The 19,081-nt window shown below is 41.8% G+C and overlaps 1 protein-coding gene across 3 annotated transcripts in view; it reads left to right on the plus strand.

Annotated features, from left to right (window-relative positions):
- Positions 1 to 19,081, plus strand: part of Arhgap28 (Rho GTPase activating protein 28) — a 175,619-nt gene that overhangs the window by 46,495 nt on the left and 110,043 nt on the right. The window contains exon 1 of one of the 3 annotated variants that reach the window (XM_020185711.2): positions 1,233 to 2,521. The exons of the other annotated variants lie outside the window; for them this stretch is intronic. The gene's annotated coding sequence lies outside the window, so the exon portion shown is untranslated. Of the gene's footprint in view, positions 1 to 1,232; positions 2,522 to 19,081 lie in introns of those variants that run through there. 3 annotated transcript variants of the gene reach the window in all.

Raw genomic sequence — 19,081 nt, forward strand, 5'->3', positions numbered from 1 at the left:
TGAAGCTTGCAAGAAGATCTGTAGTAGGCTAGCTCTTGTCCTGTCTAAGAAGTGAGAGCCAGGTAGAGAGAAAAAGAAAAGAGGCATGGAAGTTTCTTGTTCTCAGGTAAAGCAAGAGAGCACCTTAGAAGCAGGAGGGAATTGTATTCACCTGATCTTTTCTTCTCTTGGTAATTTTGTAAGATAGACAAATATCCACTAGTCACTTACACATGGAAGTGAATGAACAGCCATGAAGGAATGGATCCTAGCCCCTACATCCTACTGGATTCAGACAATAAAGTGACAGTCCCACATGAAACACAGTGCTTTACATCTTTCAGGTTTTTCTGGCTTCCGGCAACCTTTATTAAACATTAGTAGTTGGATCATGAGAACCACAAAGGAACACATGTCTTTATCCTTCCTGGCTGGGTAATGCTTTTTAAAAAAATCAATGAGCTCCACTGTCACCAAGCTTGGATTAAAAGAACAATAGAGGAAAGAGAGTTTCCATGTTTCTCAGAAGCAGGCTGAAGGAACAGTTTTTAGGTATACTCTAAACAAAACTATAGTTTTTCAGAATTAATTTATAGTAAATATTGTACCCAACATTTACTTTGTGAGAAGTTCATGTGTTTGAACAGGGCAACCCAACAGAACATGCAGTCCTGTTTATCACAGCTGTTCTCAAGGACTCCAACTTGTCTTTTTTTCTTTTTTTTGTGGAACTGGTGTTTGAACTCAGAGCTTTGCACTTGCAAAGCAGACACTCTATGGCTTGAGCCATGCCTCCAGTCCATTTTGCTCTGGTGATTTTGGAGATGAAGTTTTTCAAACTGTTTGCCCAGTCAGGCCTCAAACTGAGAATCCTCCTGATCTCAGCCTCCCATATAGCTAGGATATAGGCTGGAGCCACCAGTGCCTGGCTTCAGCTAGTCTTAAAATTCAATTTCACTGCATTTCCCTTTGGATGTTTCTCTGTAACATTGTATTCATTCACGAATCCAATAAGTGAATGAATTAGACATTGATTCATCCCCTATCTAAAATGCTTAGGATCTGATCTCATGTTTTAGATTTCAGATTTTGGAATATTTACATAGATTTTACCACTTAAGCATCCCTAATCTGAAAATCTGAAATTAGAAATGCAAATTGGAGTGCTGCTCAAAAAGTTTCAAATTTTGGAGCATTTCAGATTTGAAATGTTTATATTTGTGTCAGCTTACTGTCTGAGAACATTAGGCTTGACTTTGTCAAAAATTATGCATTTATCTAGTTATTCACTTAAATATTTATTATATGTTAATATATGCCAAGTAAAGTTCTTGGCACTGGAAATAAATAACATAACAAATGAAGTTTCTACCTCACTTGCACCCTAGGTGCTCCTGGATAAGTCAGATAACCCACAAGCAAACAGATGCATGCATAATATATATTTTTTTCTTTTTTTTCATCATGCTAGGGATTGAACCCAGGGCCTTGAACACACAAGACAAGCATGGTACTACTGAGCTACATCCCTACCTGCTTAATATAATTTTGGAGAGGAAATATGTTAACTCTTTTCCCTAACTACTAGTGTCTGATAATTGTGTGATAGTCAGGAAATTGAATAACAAGATTTAACAATAGCCTGATCTAACTTTTTTCTTTTTTTTATGGTGCTGAGGATTCGAACCCAGAACCACCTGCATGCCAAGCACCCACTTTTCCTCTGATCTGACTTTCATATAATGTTTTTTATGTGGGGTCTTTATGCCATGTTAATAGTTCTCAGAATAGCTCTATAAAGTGGGTATTAGTAGACTTGTTTACTCAGATGAAAAAATTGAGGCCCAGACAGAGAGTGTGAATTTCTGAAGGCCTCAAATCTAAGCAGTGGCAGAGCCTTTTGGAATCAAACTCTTGCTATTCTGAACATAAATCGCATGTTTCTCTGCATTATTGGTTGACATATACTAGATCAATCACTCACGATTTATTTCTGTGTTTCACGGAAAAGTTTCTGAAGCACTTTTATTAAATCACCATAGATCCAGTTTTTGCTTTTGACTTTAAAGTGCTTCTCATAAAGCCCCCATCTGCTTAGTGGAGAGAAAGAAGGAAGGAGAAACCTGTTTTTAAAAATCATCCTCTAACTCTGCCTGGATTTGTACAGATCTCAGCTCCTCCAGGCTGATTGCACCAGCAGTCTTCCTTAGGAAATGGATGGAAGTTGGAGCTGAGACACAAACAGGAAGCCTCTGAAGGAGGCAGTGTTTGTCCAGCAGGCACCACCTCTTTAAATAGCTCTGTGCAGAGGGAATTCACTCTGCACTTAGCCCAGGAACTCCACTGCCCTTTGTTTCTGGCCTGCAGGGCTGGAGGCCTGTGCTGTTCTGCTGCAGGTTGGGGCAGTGCTTAGCAGGGGTGGGGGTAAAGGCTAGCTAGAGATGGCCTCCCTGCCTCCAGACCATGAGGACTCTTGGTGGCAGAGGGGTTTTGTGCTTCTCCCTGAAGAATCTCATCCCTGAGACTTGTAACCAGCTGAAAGGTAAGTGTTACCTAAGTCATAACTTGGCCAACAGACTTATTTCTGCTGACTCGTTCTTTCTTTTATTTATTAGACAAGGAAAGAGAGCAACAGAGTTGGAAGTTTTTTGTTTTTTTTTATAAATCCAGTTTTAGTTAGGTGCATAGGTGGTACGCCTAGTTTTATTTGCTTATGGATACGTCATGTTATGTGATAGTAAACTGTGATTTTTTTTTATAACCTTTTTTTTAAACAGTATGGTTTTGAGTTTCTAAAGCTCAAATATAGCAGGAAAGTAATTGAGTCCTACTACTAATTCAAAAAGAGGAGTTAAAAATGGGATCTTAATAGGTGCCTAAAAATGAATGGCTAAGAGGGTTTGGATCACCATTCCTGATTTGTGCTGGCGGCTTTAAACTACTCAGTCCGATCTTTCCACATAATTAGTGAATTTTGGAAACCTCTACTGAAGTCACCTCTGTCACTCCAGCCAGCTCTTCCACCATAATGGATTTAATGCATTCCCTGGTCAGGCTACCAAGCCTTCCCCCTTTGTTCAGGGCTGGGACAAAGGCCACAGGCCAGCCAGTATCTGTTGTCCTCATCCTACAGACAGGTGAGTAGGAGGTCTGCTTTCTGTGCTGCCCTACAGAACAGTTCTGCCTGAGATTCCTGTGGCATGTACCTGTCCATTTCTTCTGATCTTTTCCTGGCTTCCACCTACCCTCCCCCTCATGCACCTTCTTGCAGATTAATTAGCACCTGTGTTAAGTCAGAGCTATTATTGAGGCTAAGGACCTAATTACTCTAATTGCAGAGGCTTTACTTCTAGAAACACCCACACTTGCTTGTCCCAGAAAGGCTTCCGTAAGATCTATTCCCCTGTTCTCCTGTTTGAGTTTTAGAGCACTGCCATCCATACGGCCCCCTTGTCAATGCTGTCTTAGCTCTGGATCGGGTCCTTTGTGTGGTTTGGAGGGAAGGACTGGCATTAGGAAAGGTGGTATGACTTGCTGTTAACCTGAATTTCATTTCCTTTAAATTAGGTTTGAATCCTCTGCTTCAAAGTGCTATGGATTTTTTTTTAAACTGAAGTAGTATTCTCTGTATTGACAAAACTACACTTATAGTTTCTTTATTGTTTTTAAGTTGTTTTACTTGTGTATTTTGTAATCAGAAAGTAAAGACTCATCCCATGGAACCTTCTTTTCAGTACATGAATGTATAGTGTATGCAGGTGAGGGTTTTTTTGTTGGTACTGGGGTTTGAACTCAGGGCCTCATGCTTGCCAGGCAGGTGCTCTTACAGCTTGAGCCACTCTACCAACCCAGGATAAGGGTATTTGTTTTCAATTCTACCTTACATTTCATTTTCTTCTTTTTCTTTTGGCAGTACTGGGGTTTGAACTCAGGGTCTCATGCTTGCTTAGCAGGTGCTCTACCACTTGAGCCACTCTGAAATACAAGCCAGCCCCCTATGTTGTATTTCAGATGCCTAAGAAAATCCAGCCAAGGTTCGTGATGCTTAGGGTAGGGCATTAGTTTGGTGTACTCATTCGGGAAAATAATAATTTACCATGTGCCTTGACGATTATTACTAAATCAGGAGACTTTCAATCCTTAAGTAATGATATATTTACTTTATATTCAGAAATCATTTTGAAGTTTCCTGTGTCGAGGTTTCTTTTTGACGGCCTCGTAGTTCTGTCTCTCTTACTTTCTGACTTACATGTGCCTGCCTTTTACAATTTTCTAAGCCCCATTACACTCTAAGCCAAGGGATTAATTGAATAGCAGGTGGACTAATCAAAAACAAGTTTAACAAGGTAAGAGTCCTGTTTAGATCTGAAAATATAAACAAAGGACTTTATGATCTTAAAGCCAAAGGGGAAGGTAGAAAACAGAACAACCCATAGCCACCTACGAGAGCAGAAGCCTTTACAGATAGGCTATTCTGAAGACAATGAGTGCAGTAATGCAAGGGCCTATTAGCCAAGTTTCTGCCTGAATTAAAAAAAAATACCTAGGAGATGAGCAAAAAGGATATCAGTGCCTCTTGATAATAAGAATGACAAAGTGAAGTCAAGGTTTACTGGAAGGCCTCTTACTCACTCCAGCTGACCTGCCTACAGGAATGTGTTTAAAACCTGTATAAAACCCTGGAGGTGGTGTTTGGAATTGGTGCTGCTCTGACGTAAACACAGGCCCAGCCTGGACATTTTCCAAAAGTAGAGGGTGAAAACAGTTCAAGCAAGATGGACAGTGTGCTTACACTATGGGCACGGACAGCCATTCACCACTGTCTGCGGATCTGGGCCTTCTGAAGCTGCTGGGTGATAAGGCCAGACCTGGATGGAAGATTGCACTGAGAACAATCACCCCAGCACTTATCTGAAAGAAGGAAGGAGAGGCTGAGAAAGGGGGAATTGTTTCTTAGTGATATGAAGCCTCTGGAGTATTTAAGGATTAAAAAAAAAAAAGGCCTTTGAGAGTAGTGTTTGGGCAATGATTAGATGGGCACTCATTGTTAGGTGACTTTGGTGACCAATAAATGATGGGTTTACAAAGCTCATTTACCAAACAATTTGGAAATAGGCAGAGTAAACAGACCAGATGAAGATTTACATAATCAATTCTCCACTTGCCTGATGTATTTTATGAAATGAACACACAATTTGAAATTTGTTTCTCTCCCTTATGAATATGCACAGGAGCTTGGGGCCAGGCAGGTAAGGGTTTTCCTGTTTGGCTACTGGCTGCACTAACAACTAGGTTAGACTGCAAGAATCCAGGCTTGTGTGTCACAAAAATCACCATTTGGGACACCAACTGTCCATTGTTTGGCTGAAAAAGATAGCTAGAAGGCATAATAGTTCAGTTATCTGTGCACCAGAGTATTTGTGTGAATCTTCCAAATTAAGTAGATGATAATGGGGCTGCCTTTGCCCAATGGCACAGCCCCTTCCAGATAGTGCTTCCATACCCTGGGGAAGAAGGCTGGGGGGATGGGGGGCAGTACTAGCCAGGTGGCAGTTTCCAAGATAGCCTGAGAGCTGAACATAGTGTGGCAGTGTAAAGAGAACCTTCAGTAACTTTAGGAATATTCCAGGCAAGGTGCTTTGTAGTAAATAGAATGGAAATGGAGTCCCACCCCAAGTTCGCACACAAAGAGGCTTTCATAATAATAATGACAGTGTATGACAAGTTGTCTTTGCCATCTGTGAATTATTCAGTAGCTATATATTTTCTCCTGGATTTTGTTAGGATCTATCCCTGGAAACTTCTTTGTTTTAAAAATGAAAAGACATTAATCTCTCTCTCTCTTTTTTTAAAATTTGTATACTATATGGCTATTTCTTACCCATAAGAACTTTCAATCCCTTCCAAACTGCTTTCTAGGACAGAAGGCTTGGTACAGCACCTGCCTAGCAAGTGCAAAACCCTGAGTTCAAATGTCAGTACCACAAAGAAAACAAACAAAAGTGCTTTCTAATCCACAGAACAGAAGAAACCAGAAGTCAATATTAGGCAAACCTATCTTGGACCTTTGTGAGGAATGGTGTAATTTGCAGTGTATCAGAGGTGCCTGAAGTATCAAGATGTCTTTGGCTGGAAATGTGTGACTTTTTGTGGTCATGGTAGGGGTGGCCATTAAAGATTGGCCAAAGTGAGAAGGCACCTTTAAGACAGAAAGCTTGGTAAAGGAGGTTATTTATTTATTTATTTTTAAAACAGGGTTTCATTATGTAGCCTAGGCTGGACTTGAACTCATGATCCTCTTGCCTCAGCCTCCTGAGTGCTGGGACTACAAGCCTGCACCACCATGCCTGGAAGTACAGGAGTTTTTTGAACTTGGCTCTTGAAAGTGCTGGCTATGGGAATGGGGAAGTGGGAGGAGGGGAGTGAAGAGGAGGAGAATCTGAGAATCCTGTGAACCTCCACCCATGTTTCCACCAGAGCTATTCTGCAGGTTCTCCCTTTTAAGTCCAAGGCTTCAGTACAAATTGCTATTTGGAAAAAGTTTTGCAATTCAGTAAAGGCTGAAAGCACTGAACAAATGCAGTGGCTGGCACCCTGTTGGCCATCCCTGAGGGCTGGGCTCCTGCTTCTGCTTGCTTACATTCATTAAGAATCATCTCCTGTGGGGGATGGCCATCAGTGTACTCTGCCTCTAGTTGTGTGTGGAGTGCCCTGGTCATTCAGTGCTCTTCAGTGTGCAGGTAGTTTACAAATATGACTTCATTAGTCTTCACAAAGCCCCATGCTTTGTGAAGCTGGTGATCCATGGCCTCCAGGTAAGGAACCAGTGAGGTCAAGGGTCTGGCCCAAGTTTATACATCTTCCTGTGAGGGAAAGAATGAGAACCAGTTTGTTTGACTATTGGAGCCTGGCTGCTTTTTCCCACACAGTACTGAATGAAGGACAAAATTAGTTAGCTGTCTGTTTTTCAGTCTAGAGGTAGAAAAACTATGAAGTTATGGTAGAAATAGCTGTAGGACTGATATCCAGCAGAGCTGTTTTTATCCATTAATGCGTTCTCTCTCTCTCTCTCTCTCTCTCTCTCTCTCTCTCTCTCTCTCTCTCTTGTGTGTGTGTGTGTGTGTGTGTGTGTGTGTGTGTGTGTGTGTGGCTGGGGATAGAACTCAGGGCCTCATTTATGCTAGACAAGCACCATATCACTGAGCTCCACACCAGCTCTTCAGTCTACTCTTCATTCGTTTTTGGATTACCCTCATGAAGGGCAATCTGGTTGTGCATTTGTCTTTCCTGTTGATGTATAAATCTTGTGTGTGTGTGTGTGTGTGTGTGTGCGTGCGCATTGTTGTGAGAGGAGGGAAAAGAGTTACATTTTCAGAAGGAATACATTACTACGAATTATTTAACGTTCTTTAGCGCTAAGTGGATTCACTAACGTTTTCAGTAATCTTAACAGTTCTGTTTGCTGAAGGCTTGCCTTTTTGCCTGTTACTTGACCACTTTGGATTTGTCAACTGATCCTTCTGTCAAAGTCCAGCTCAAATGCCACACCACCCCCTCCCCTTTAGAGCACTGTCTCCCAACCCCTCCACTGACATTCTCTCCTGCTTCCGAAGGACCATGTTGTCAAGGTCTCTCCTTCATTATTTATATAGGCCCTACTCAGCAAGGGACAATTAGCTTTCATGCATTCTTTTGTCTCCTTGGTTGGCCTGTGCACCTCCGTTGGATTGGATTGGATGTTTTTTTTTTCCCTTAGCGACATTCCCCCTCCCACATGCTGAGAGCTGTCCTTTGGTATTGCTTGAGTCATATATTATATTCTCCTCCCATTGATTCTGTTTTTGTAATGTGAATCTGCATAGACTAGTCTCTAAGACAGTTCTTAAAATATTTGAACACAGAGATCTTGCGTCCCTAGAGCCTCCTAAATTTCTCTGGTGCAGTCAACATTTTCCAGTGTGACACATGACTCTTTGACCATCTTTTCCCAAAGTTGAAGTTTTCAGTCCTGTTGACATTCCCCCTTAAATGAGGTTCTGGAGCTGAATTCTAGTTCTGCTGGATTTAGGACAATTGCCTCCTCTGTCAGCCTGATAGACTTCTCTACTGTGGGCCACTTAGGATCCAGTTCATTTTACTGGCATTGTGTATATTGCTGTTGGCCTGTACTGAACTTGGCTAGAATCCCTTGATGTTTTCATACAAATTGCACCCATGCCAGGAAGCAATCATCTTGCACAAGTGCAGCTGAAATCTCTCAACTTCATACACATTACTGCTAAATTTCAGTCTCTTAGCTTCAGTCCATGAGTCCTTTTCCCTAAGAATGTCTTCATTTTTGGATTGTTACCCAAAGTAGTATTAGACTACTAAGGAAAATGATCTGTGAGAAAATAATTTCTACTGTTTGGGAAAATTTTAATAATTCTCAAACTATGTCTCTGATCAGGATAGCTTTTTAAGAAAACCTCAGAGGCTTTTTATACCCCACTAGAAATGTATGTACACCTTCTTCTGGCATCTGAAGTGTCTCTGTAATCACTTTCTACTGCATCAACAGCCACACTACAGGATGCATTCCTTCTACCCCATCCAGGACCTTCCCCGACTGTGCAGTTTTGCCCACTCATCACTTCTGCCTACAATGCGTGTCATGTCTGTCCCATCTCTGCTAGTCACAATCCTGCCTGCCCTTCTCCTGGGAGGTCTTTTTGAACCTTTCATAGGAAATACTTTTTCATTCCTTTGGATTGTAAAGCATCGTCTTAATTAAAACTCTTAGCACATGCTGTATTCTAGTTTATGTGAGCTCCTGTGTTGTCATGGTGAAGAGCAGAGACTCTGGGAGTGGATAGCCTGAGCGGAGTCCTAGCCATACCCCTTACCAATGGTATAACCATGGACAAGTGAAATATGGACTCCAGGCCGTGAACTGTAATTCTAGGTTGAGTACCCCTAATCTGAAAATGTGAAATCTGAAATGCTCCAAAATCCAGAACTTCATGAACACCAACGTAACACCACGAGTAGAAAACTGACCTTATACATGACCCCATGTGACTGGTTGCAGTCAAAATGCAGGCACACTATGTATATAATATAAAATTACCTTCAGACTGTGTTTAGAGTGTATATGAAACATATAAGAATTTGGTGTTTAGACTGGGCTCCCATCCCTAAGACATCTCATTATGTATATGCAAATATTCCAAAATCAAAAAGAAAACAAAATCTTTCCAGCAACTGGGGAAGCCTCATCGAATGATTGCTAGTAAGAGAATGACCTACTAAAATATTTGTTTTAACATATAACTCTTACAAGTGTATGTAAAAGATTAAAATGGGAGGAGACAGGTGGTACAGTAGCTTAGATATATATCATATTATAAACTGGGACTCTGGGTATTCAACAAAGCAGAAAAGATGCATTTGAGAGATATTTGAGGGAGACTCATCTGGATTTTTGAACTTATCAAAAATAGAGAAAAAAGAAGAAAGGAGTTAAAAAGAAATGGCAGGGTGTGTAATGATGCCATTACTGAAATTAGGAACAGGAAGTGATTGCAGTTAGTATAGGTGTGAGTTTTGGACAAGATGATGTTTAAATAAGGAACATATAGAAAGCAATTTGATGTCCTGAAGAATCAGAGCCCAAGTGAGATCAATCAAAGATTTGGTCATTCCCAGCTTGTAAGTGAAATCTTGGGAATGAGTAAGGTCATGGGCAGGGTGGGGGTTATTGCAGATAAAAAGATATTGAAAGAGGATGAAGGAAAAAAAAAATCAAGAAAGCCACCAGTTCTGAGATGATGACTCTTAGCGTTGTTCCAACCTGGTGGCTATACTGTTTCTGGGTGTAGTTGTTTCCCAAGCCTTCAGCATGATTAACAACCAAGGGAGTTGGCTATTGTCCTCAGACAATAGCTAGGCCATCAGGACTTGATTTGTATTAATATCACTCTCACAAGGCAGACTCCAAATTTGGGGAAGGTCTGCCCTTTGGAAATTGTCTAAGGATTGATATAGTCTGGAGATAGTTATATAGCTCATTCATAAGTCATCTGTTTGGTCAAATGTCTCAGATTTTCCTTAGAATTTCTTTTCTATAAAGTTGGTATAATTTATTTTTTGTTTAAAGTAAATCTGTGTAGTGATGGAACTCACAAGAGATGTTGGCAATCCCTTAATGAGCTCCAGGTTTCTTGTGAAACATATTAGAAAGTATACTGGCAGCATTCTGTGTTCTAAAAATGTACAAGCTCCTTGGTTGTATGATGGTACGTACCCTTTTCAGTAATGATTAGAGGACATTGTATTGTTCATTCGTGAAGGAGGCTTTTGGCAGTGCTCACTACTTGAAAAGCAAAAATACTGCAAGTAGCTGGTGAGAAAACATGTCCAAAACATGGCAGAGTCCTGCATCTGAGGTCCAACTGCCTGAGTTTAAATCCTAGCTTTTCTTCTTAACCAGCAATGTATCTTCAGGCCACTGACAAACCGTATTTATGCCTTTGTTTCCTTATCTATAAAAGAAATTATAAGAGTACCTATAGGATTTCTCATAGAATTGTTAAGGCTATTCAACAGTTTTTTGTCCAACGTGGAACACTAGAGAGTGTTACATATTATTACTGAACACTAATGTACCTTGCCTAGAGTCAATTTCTCCCTTTCATTATGTTTTCAATAACTTAGTGCTGCACTGTCTGGAAATGTTTTATGTGACTGTCCTGAATATAGCAGATTTTCTGCTATTAGTGGATATTGGACTGTCACAGCAGTTCATTCATCGGGGAGATGATACTTTTCCCTTCTTTTATGGAATTACCATGCCACTTCTGAAAGCAGAGCACTGGCCTAACTCTGCAGCCCAAGCAGAGAACAGTGAAGTGATCTCCAGATATTTTTCTATGTTCATCCTGCCATGTTCCTCAGAGCAGGTCATAAAGAATGCTTGCCTTGAGTATTGCAGACATGATAATAGAATCTTTTTGTCCATAACATACAACCAGGCAGGCAGAAGAGGCCAGGCCTTTCTGTAGAATGTTATAAATATCAAATTTAGTTGAGTTCAGGTACTATGGAAGGGTGCACTGTGTGCTGCATATAAAAGCAATCCTGTATCATGTTATCTGGGAAATTTCCCCAAATTGCAGTGCTTGTTAGAGTTATGGAATTTACACAATAGAAAAATGGGGATTAGTGCTGGCAAAAATAGATGTTTTAAAAAATCAAACACAGTTATCACATTTCTTTGGGCATAACAAGGTAGCAGGAGGTACTGTCGTTACGTCTACTTGGTTTTCACAAGCTGAATAGGAACTCTTGTGCTTATAGTTCATCTTGTTTATTCATCACAATTCTTCAGTCTAAGTTTTAATATTTAACTCCTAAGTACAGGTATACGCTGAACTCCTTAAGCAGACCTTTTTTGAACAGTCTGTCCTGGCTGTAGGATGGAGGTCACATTCAATCGCTTGTCTTCTGGACAACAGAAACATCTGTCTGTTCTTGTATGGCATTTTAAACCTCTTGCTCATTGTCGGGAAAGATGTGTTAGGTAATGGTGAAAATCCATTTGTCAAGAAGTATATAGACCTCTGACAATTCTTTATTGCTTCAAAATTACTTTGACCTACGTGGTAACAAAATTCTGGCAGAAATCCAGCCATCCTGCTGCAAAAGGAAATTGAAGAGAAGTCAAAAAACTCAAAATAGCATTAACATTGAACTTCAGGGTCCGTAACTTATATAAGAGGTGTCACTGAGTGAGCAGGAGAATGCTTGCCTTGCAAGTGTGAGGCCCTGGGTTCAATCCACAGCAGAGAGAGAGAGAGAAAAGGAGAGATAAGAAAAGAGAATGAATCTCTGTTTGAATTGAAATGGGTTGGGAATGTCTTGAGGCAAGTGGAATGGCTTGTGCCCTTTCTGAGTCCTGGTGCAGGAGCTGGCCAAGGAGCCACAGAATGTTTTGACCACACATCTCACCTCTAAGGCATGGCCAGGACCCTGGATAGGCTCACATTATTCCAGGAAAGACTACTGCTTCTTGGGTACTGGCTGGACCTAAGAGGCCACCTCAGCTGTAAATCAGGAGGCCAGATGGCTGGCCACAGTCAGGAGGTCCTATGCAGAAGCCAGACTACCAAAGCCACTGCCTCTACACAGAAGTTGACTTTAAGCAAATATTCACTTACAATATTTAAGCAAAGGAAGTTGAGAAAAATCAGTCTTCTAATGCACATGAATTTCACAGTTATAGAATGTCATTTTCTGTATTTCTTGTAATATAATTTATATTCTAATTCTGGTCTCCATTTCGGACGCATTGCAGAAAAACTTAATCTAGTCACAGCCATACCCGGTCAGTTCAATCCAATTTAGTACTTTCCAAGTTGCTCCTGGGTAAAATTCAGGAAGATTCACAGTCTTCCCCCTTCATCCCCTCTTTTCTCTTCCCCTCTTGTTGCTTGAAGTCATGGCTCCATAATGCAGCCAGAGGTGAGTGATCTAGACTTAGCTGTTTCTTGGCTCCTCTGAGTCCTGCTCCAATGGAGTCAGGTTCAGTCCCCAGGGGTGGAAACATGGATGTGTGACCAGGTGGTGGCTTCTGCCTGGCTCCCTATTCTAAGTTGAGCCTTCAGCCTCCTCTGGTATCTGGCAGAGGCTGCCCAGCTCTCAGCCTCTGCTCATTCATTATCTCCAGCCAGGTGTTATCTCTGTCTTGGGGAACCAATCGGTCTCTGTTCTCTCTCTTGCTCTCTCACTCTCTCTCTCTGGCTTTCTCTCTCTCTTTCTCATCAGCACCCACTTAGGCCATGCAGGGAACTCCTGACCTGTCATACTTAGCTCAGTCTGTCTCTCTACCCATTCTTCTTGCCCCTGTGATCTGGAATATGTGCCAAATTCCTTCTCTTCATTATGAAAGAAGGGAGGCATGCAGCAAGAGTCTTCCCAGATCCCACTGGACTTCTTGGGGAAGTCCATGAGGACCCTCACTCCCATCCCTGTACCCTCATACTTCATTTTTCTGGGGCAGAACCCTGAGCTCATGACACAGTGCATGACCTGTAACTGCTTAATGTGAATTTTTCCTCTCCGAATTTTTTCCTTCTCCCCACATGGAAGTGGGGTGGCGTAAAACTTTGTTTTGCCAGTTCATATCTCTTTTTAAAACTATTTTTGTCTCTCATTTGAACTATAGCCAAGAATTTGGAATCTTTGTTTTGTTTTGTTTTTCCTCTCTCCTGACTATTCTTCCTGGGTGAGTGGTGAACCTTTGGCCCTTCTCCTATCTCTTCCAGTCTGAGTTTAGGGAAGGGGTGGTGGTGAAGAAGGACACATTCTTCAGCATCCTATCCTATCACCCTGGCAGTGAGCCCCCAAATCTGACTCCTCAGTCAAGGTCCCAAGCAGTGTTGCTTCCTTGAGAGTCCAGCCAGTTTTAGGAGCCTCTAAGCGGTGCGGAGCTGTGCTTCTGATGAGGGGAGGGTGCCTCCTTCCCGTGAGACAACATTGTTTGTTTGGGTGAAAGTTAGCATTTTGAAAATTCAAGTGTTTTTCTACTTTTTTTTTTCTTTTTAAGATGAGATCTCCCTATGTTGCCCAGACTGACTTTAAATTCTGGGACTTAAGCCATCTTCCTACATTAACCTCCTGAGTACCTAGAATCATGAGTGTGCACCACCACACAAGCCTTCTGGGCTTAGGGGAGTCTTTTGTTTTGTTTCATTCTGACAGTACTGGGGTTTGAACTCAGGATCTTGTGCTTGCTAGGCAGGCACTCTGCCTCTTGAATCATGCCTCAAACCCTTTTTGAATTAGTCATTTTTCAAATAGAGTCTCACTTTTATGCCCAGGCTTCCCTGGACCACAGTCCTCCTACTTACACTTCCCCTGTAGCTGGGATGACAGCTGTGTGCCACCATGCTCAGCCAGACTTCTGGTTTTTTTTAATGTTTTCTTAAGAACTTTGATTAGAGCTTTAATGAGGAATCCCTTGAGCTATACATGTATATGTAATGTGTGTATAAATAGATGTATGGCAGTGGGCCCTCCAAATCTGTGGACTCTGCATCCTCTGATCCAACCAACCTGATATTGAAAATATTTGGAAAAATTGTGCCCAGCCAAACATGTATAGACTTTCTCTTAGTATGTTTCTCTATCAGCAATACATTTTAATAGCCATTCACATAGCATTTACATTGTATTTGGTGTTATCAACAATCTAGAGATGATTTAAAGCATGTGAGAGGTTCTATGGAAAGACTGTGCCATTTAGTATGAAAGACTTGAGCATCATGGAATCTTGGTATTCACCAGAGGTCCTGGAACCAGTCATCCTATGAGGGATTGGAGGGAGACTGCGTGTCTATGTGTGTGTGTGTGTATCACAGAGTTAATTTTATGTATTTGTATGCAACTTACAAGTACTTATTATACATCATATATGTATATATCATGTGTGTATTTATGGATTAGCGATGTATAATATTGTATAATTATATACATACATATATTAGTTACTTTTCATTGCTCTGACAAAATACCTGAGAAAACCAACTTAAAGGAGGAAAGATTTGCTTTTAGGTCAAGGTTTCAGAAGCTTCAGTCCATGATTGGATAGCTACATTGCTATGGGCTTGTGGTGAGGCAGAACATCATGGCGGCAGGAGTGTGTGTCAAAGGAGGCTGCTCACTTAATGGTGGCCAGGAAGCACAGAGAGAGAGATGGAATGGGAAAGGGGCTGGGGTCAAGATACACCCTTTAAAGGCACACCCCCACCCTCCAGGGAGGTCCCATCTCCTAGCAGCCCACTCAGCTCTGAGCTCAGCCATGGATTCATCTACTGATGAGGTTAAGGCCTTCGTGATCCAATCACCTCAGCACCACCAGCTGGAGCCTAAGCCGTCAACAAAGGAGCCTTTTTTGTTGGGAGAGGGCACTTAACATCTAAACAAATCTTATCTTGGACAAGCTTCTGGTTGGATCTTTTTAAGAACAGCCATCAAGTCATGGTGCTTACTGTTTTGTGTTTTCCTTGAGTCGATTTTTTCACCAAATTTTGGAAATCCACAGATGATATTGCATCTAAATACAAAAATGAAAAAAAAGAAAGCTAGAGAGTTTCAGGCAGAGTGCTCCTGAGAACAAGGTGACCACTGGTCCCCTTGACTTTCTTCGTCCAAGAGGCCACGCTTCTTAACTTCCAGAGCTGGGCTCTTAATGGCCTCCCAGCACTTCCTTTATGCCTTTGCCTCAGGCAAACTGGTGGTTGTCCTTTTATCTTTAAAGCTGGCCCTGCTTACCAAGCCCTCTGAGGTTCTTTATTTCCTGAAGACTGCCTGCAAAGATGAGCACAGGCTCTGGGCTTTCTCTCATGCAGTCCTCTTGGACAAGTTCAGACCCTCTCTGTTTCAAGGTTACTTACTTTTAATTTCAGGAAATAATAAATTGCTAAAAGAGTCCCAAGTTCTTATGTTGGACAGTTCCCTAGTCCTTCAGGTCCCGCTCTATACTCTCCTGCTGTAGGGTCTGAGGGGCCATACCCCTCCCTTGCCTTCTGGTTCCCAGTTGGGGCTGGCCAATGGGCAGCATAGGAGGAGACCAGAGAGTGGGAAGAGAACAACACTGGGGTGTTTCTTCTTCTCCTCCCCATGAAGGGCCTGGGTTCTTCTACCCAAGACACCCATGACATAGCTCTTATCACGACCCTGTCCTCCCAGCTCTTCTGGTCGTCTGGTCTAGGCTGGGACTTCCTCATCCTCCCAGTTGCTAGTCTAAGGTCCCCAGTTATTTTTTGTTGCTTCTCCTCAAGCTGGTTGATTTGGAAAGTAGCCAAGTAGTCTTATACTAAGTTCTTCTCTGTTACCCTCCTTGAATTTGCTTCCTCCCAGGACCCCATTGGGGTTCATGTGGTTATAGACAGAACATAGTTCCCCAGGGAGCCTTGCTACTGGAGGTGCCTCTGAACTGTAGACCTGTGTCCTTGTAGCTTCTGGGAGCTTTGTTAGAGATGCAGACTCTCAGGTTGTGCCCAGCCCTCTGGAATCAGAGTCTGAGTTTTAATAAGATCCCCAGGTGGTGTATAAGCACCTTAAAGATAAGATAAGAAGCAGTGTTCTGAGCTCAACTCTCTTCCCAGAGAGGAAGTAGTCAGGGACCTCCTGGGTTTAAGCTTTCCATCCCAAATGTAATGTCTTTCACAACTTCTTTTGCTCCTGCTGCCCTGCCTACCTGTGAGCTTCCTCTTACCTCTTTCCCTATTCATTTCTTCCACAAACTTGCTGAATTTGTTCTAAGCTGCAGGCTGTGACAGGTGTTAAGGATACAAGTAAGAAAATGAACACATCCTGCCCTCACACACTTTAGTGAAGGAGTGAAGACACAGCTACAGTCAATTTCAACACAGTGAGAGGTCCCTGTTATATAGAGATGTGGAGCCAAAGGCCACAGTTACCCAAAAGAAAGTTACTTTGATGAATGTGAGCAAGTCCTTCTGTAAAAGCTTTGAAAAGTATTGTGTTTTCTAATATTTCAGTCACATTTGACGAAGCCCAGGCTGCCCTGGGAACTTGTGATCCTTCTGCCTTAGCTTCCCAAGTGCTGGAATTACAGACCACAGGCTCAGGACATTTGAAAATCTTGAGTCAAGATACCTGACTATAACCTGGGTGTGGTGGTTCATGCCTATAATCCCAGTTACTCAGAAAGCTGAGATGAGGAGGATCTCTGTTCGAGGCCAGCCCAGGCAAAAAGTTAGCGAGACACATCTCAATCCCTAAACCGGCTGTGGTGGTGCACACCTGTCATCCCAGCTATGTGGGAGGGCGTAGGTAGGAGACCCTATCTGAAAACTAACTAAAGCCAAAAATGATTGGGGAATGTGACTCAAGTGGTAGCCTAGAAAGCATGAAGCCTTGAGTTCAAACCCAATTGCCATCCCCGCCCCCCCAAAAATCTGATTACCCCATGTCCTCTATCTTCATTTTTATGTCATTTTGACAAATTGCAGTATCTCTCCCAGGAACATTAGCAATCTGTGGAGTCAAAGTTGTTTGTATGAAAGCCTCAAATATCTATAGCAGCTACAGCCTAAAGAAATTAAGGTGCAGACTTTCCTCTTCCCAGGAAAGAAAAACAAATGACCTCATATGCTATTTTTGGAATTAATTCCAGTGTTTAGAAAAGAAACTAAATCCCTCTTTCAAAAGGGTTTTCATGAATTCCTAAGTAGACCCTGTCTTTAATTACCTGTAAGCAACACTCCCAAATCAATTCCCTAAATAATTCACATAAATGAAATAACACAGATTCCAAATTGAGGAATACTACTTCATATCATTAAGACATTTTAAAAGAAAAATAAACTCAGGAGGTGGTGGGAGGAGGGGGAGGAAGGTTGGCGATAAGAGGATCAAGGTTAGAGACCAGCCAAAGTGAAAAGTTAGGGAGTCCTTATCTCAAAAAACAGACCAGGCATGGTGGTTCACATGGTGGTCCCAGCTACTAGGGAGGCAGAGGCAGGAGGAGGCCCTATCTGAATAAAAACAAAAGGACTGGGGAATGGCTCAAGTGGTAGATTTGTTGCCAAGCAAGTGCAGGGCTCTGAGTTCAATACCCATTATTGTGCCTCCCCTACTCAAGAATTGACTTACGACTTTGAAAATTGACTTAACTACTCATTCACTGATTCATTCAGAGGTGCAGGTGTGTTACTCATAGTTTAACTCCGCCCACCTCTTCCTGGTACTAGAACACAGAGATAAAGACATCTGCACCATTCTGCATTCTTGACCTGCTTTCTCCCTTTAAGTCTCCCTTCTGGAGGTTGCACCATTGTTTCTGCCTTTCTGCTTCCTCTGTTTGTAAGCAGCTGGAACTTGAGTTAGCTTCTGTGTCGACTGGAAGAAGCTGATGCTGTGATGTTGCCTGCACTACCCCTAGACCTCTGGAATGAAAATGAGTGAGCCAGCCTGTGGATGTGAGAACTTCAAAGTGGGTGTGGTTGAGAGGGTCCTCCCGCGTCTACAATGTATGAATGAACTCTGTGTAGCTGTGATCACTGGGTTGAGCTGGACATTTGCAGCTCTCCCCCTGGTTTCCTGGTAACTACATACTACCCAGCAATAACTCACAAAATCCATTTAGTTGATAACTATCAGTATTGGAAAAAATGGAAAAGAAGAGGAAATAGGTCAACAGCAGCACACATTGATACTGTCTTAGGAAATTTTTCTTTGTTACAGACATGCTGAGAAGATATATAAATTATATTTCTAATCAATTTGGGTTGAGGTTGGACATTTTAAAAAACATACATGGTTTGGAAGAGGTTTTATTGGTTGGAGAGTGATTGGGAGGGAGGCACTTAACTTTAAGTGGATGGGCAGAAGTCAATTGAAAAAAAAGAGAATTTTGACATCAAGTAACCAAGGTAATGATGTCTTAGAGTTGTTCGTTCATTCCAGCTAGACTATAACTACACCTTAGCTGCTGTGAAGTCTCAAGCTTTATGTTATAAAATTTTCATTTTCTCCGTTCATTTTCCTTCTCCCTTTCTTTAGTTTTCAGTACAGAAGTTTTGGGAAAATTATCTTTGCATACATATTTAAGGAAAAAGTATGCCAGTGTCTAAAAGGGATAAGTGTATACCCAGGTCAGAATAAGTAGTTACAACAACGATAAAAATGTGAGGCACCCCAGGAGGAAAGTGGCGATCAGGAGGGAAAGTTTACACATCTCATCTCCCAACCATGTTGCCATCATCAGCCCTGGGACCTTGCTGCCACACGTCTACCTGGGTGCCTTCTTAGGGTGCACTGGACTCTTCATTCGTGAAACCATTGTTCCAGTGACCTTGACGTTAATAGGTAGATCCCTGAAAAAATGACATAAGATGGTACCATTTAAAACCTGATTGAAAGGATCAAAGCAAAGTCTCCCCACAGCAAGAACTGCCATTCAAAGCTATTGGAACTATTTGCATATGACTTAATATATTAAAATATATTAATATTAATAACAATGGAAACTTTTTTATGGGGAAAATCACTAAAATTATCAAGTTTCCTTTTCAGAGCACAGTCTCTCATCAAT

Source organism: Castor canadensis, chromosome 4 (assembly GCF_047511655.1).
Source record: "Castor canadensis chromosome 4, mCasCan1.hap1v2, whole genome shotgun sequence".
NCBI lineage: Eukaryota > Metazoa > Chordata > Mammalia > Rodentia > Castoridae > Castor > Castor canadensis.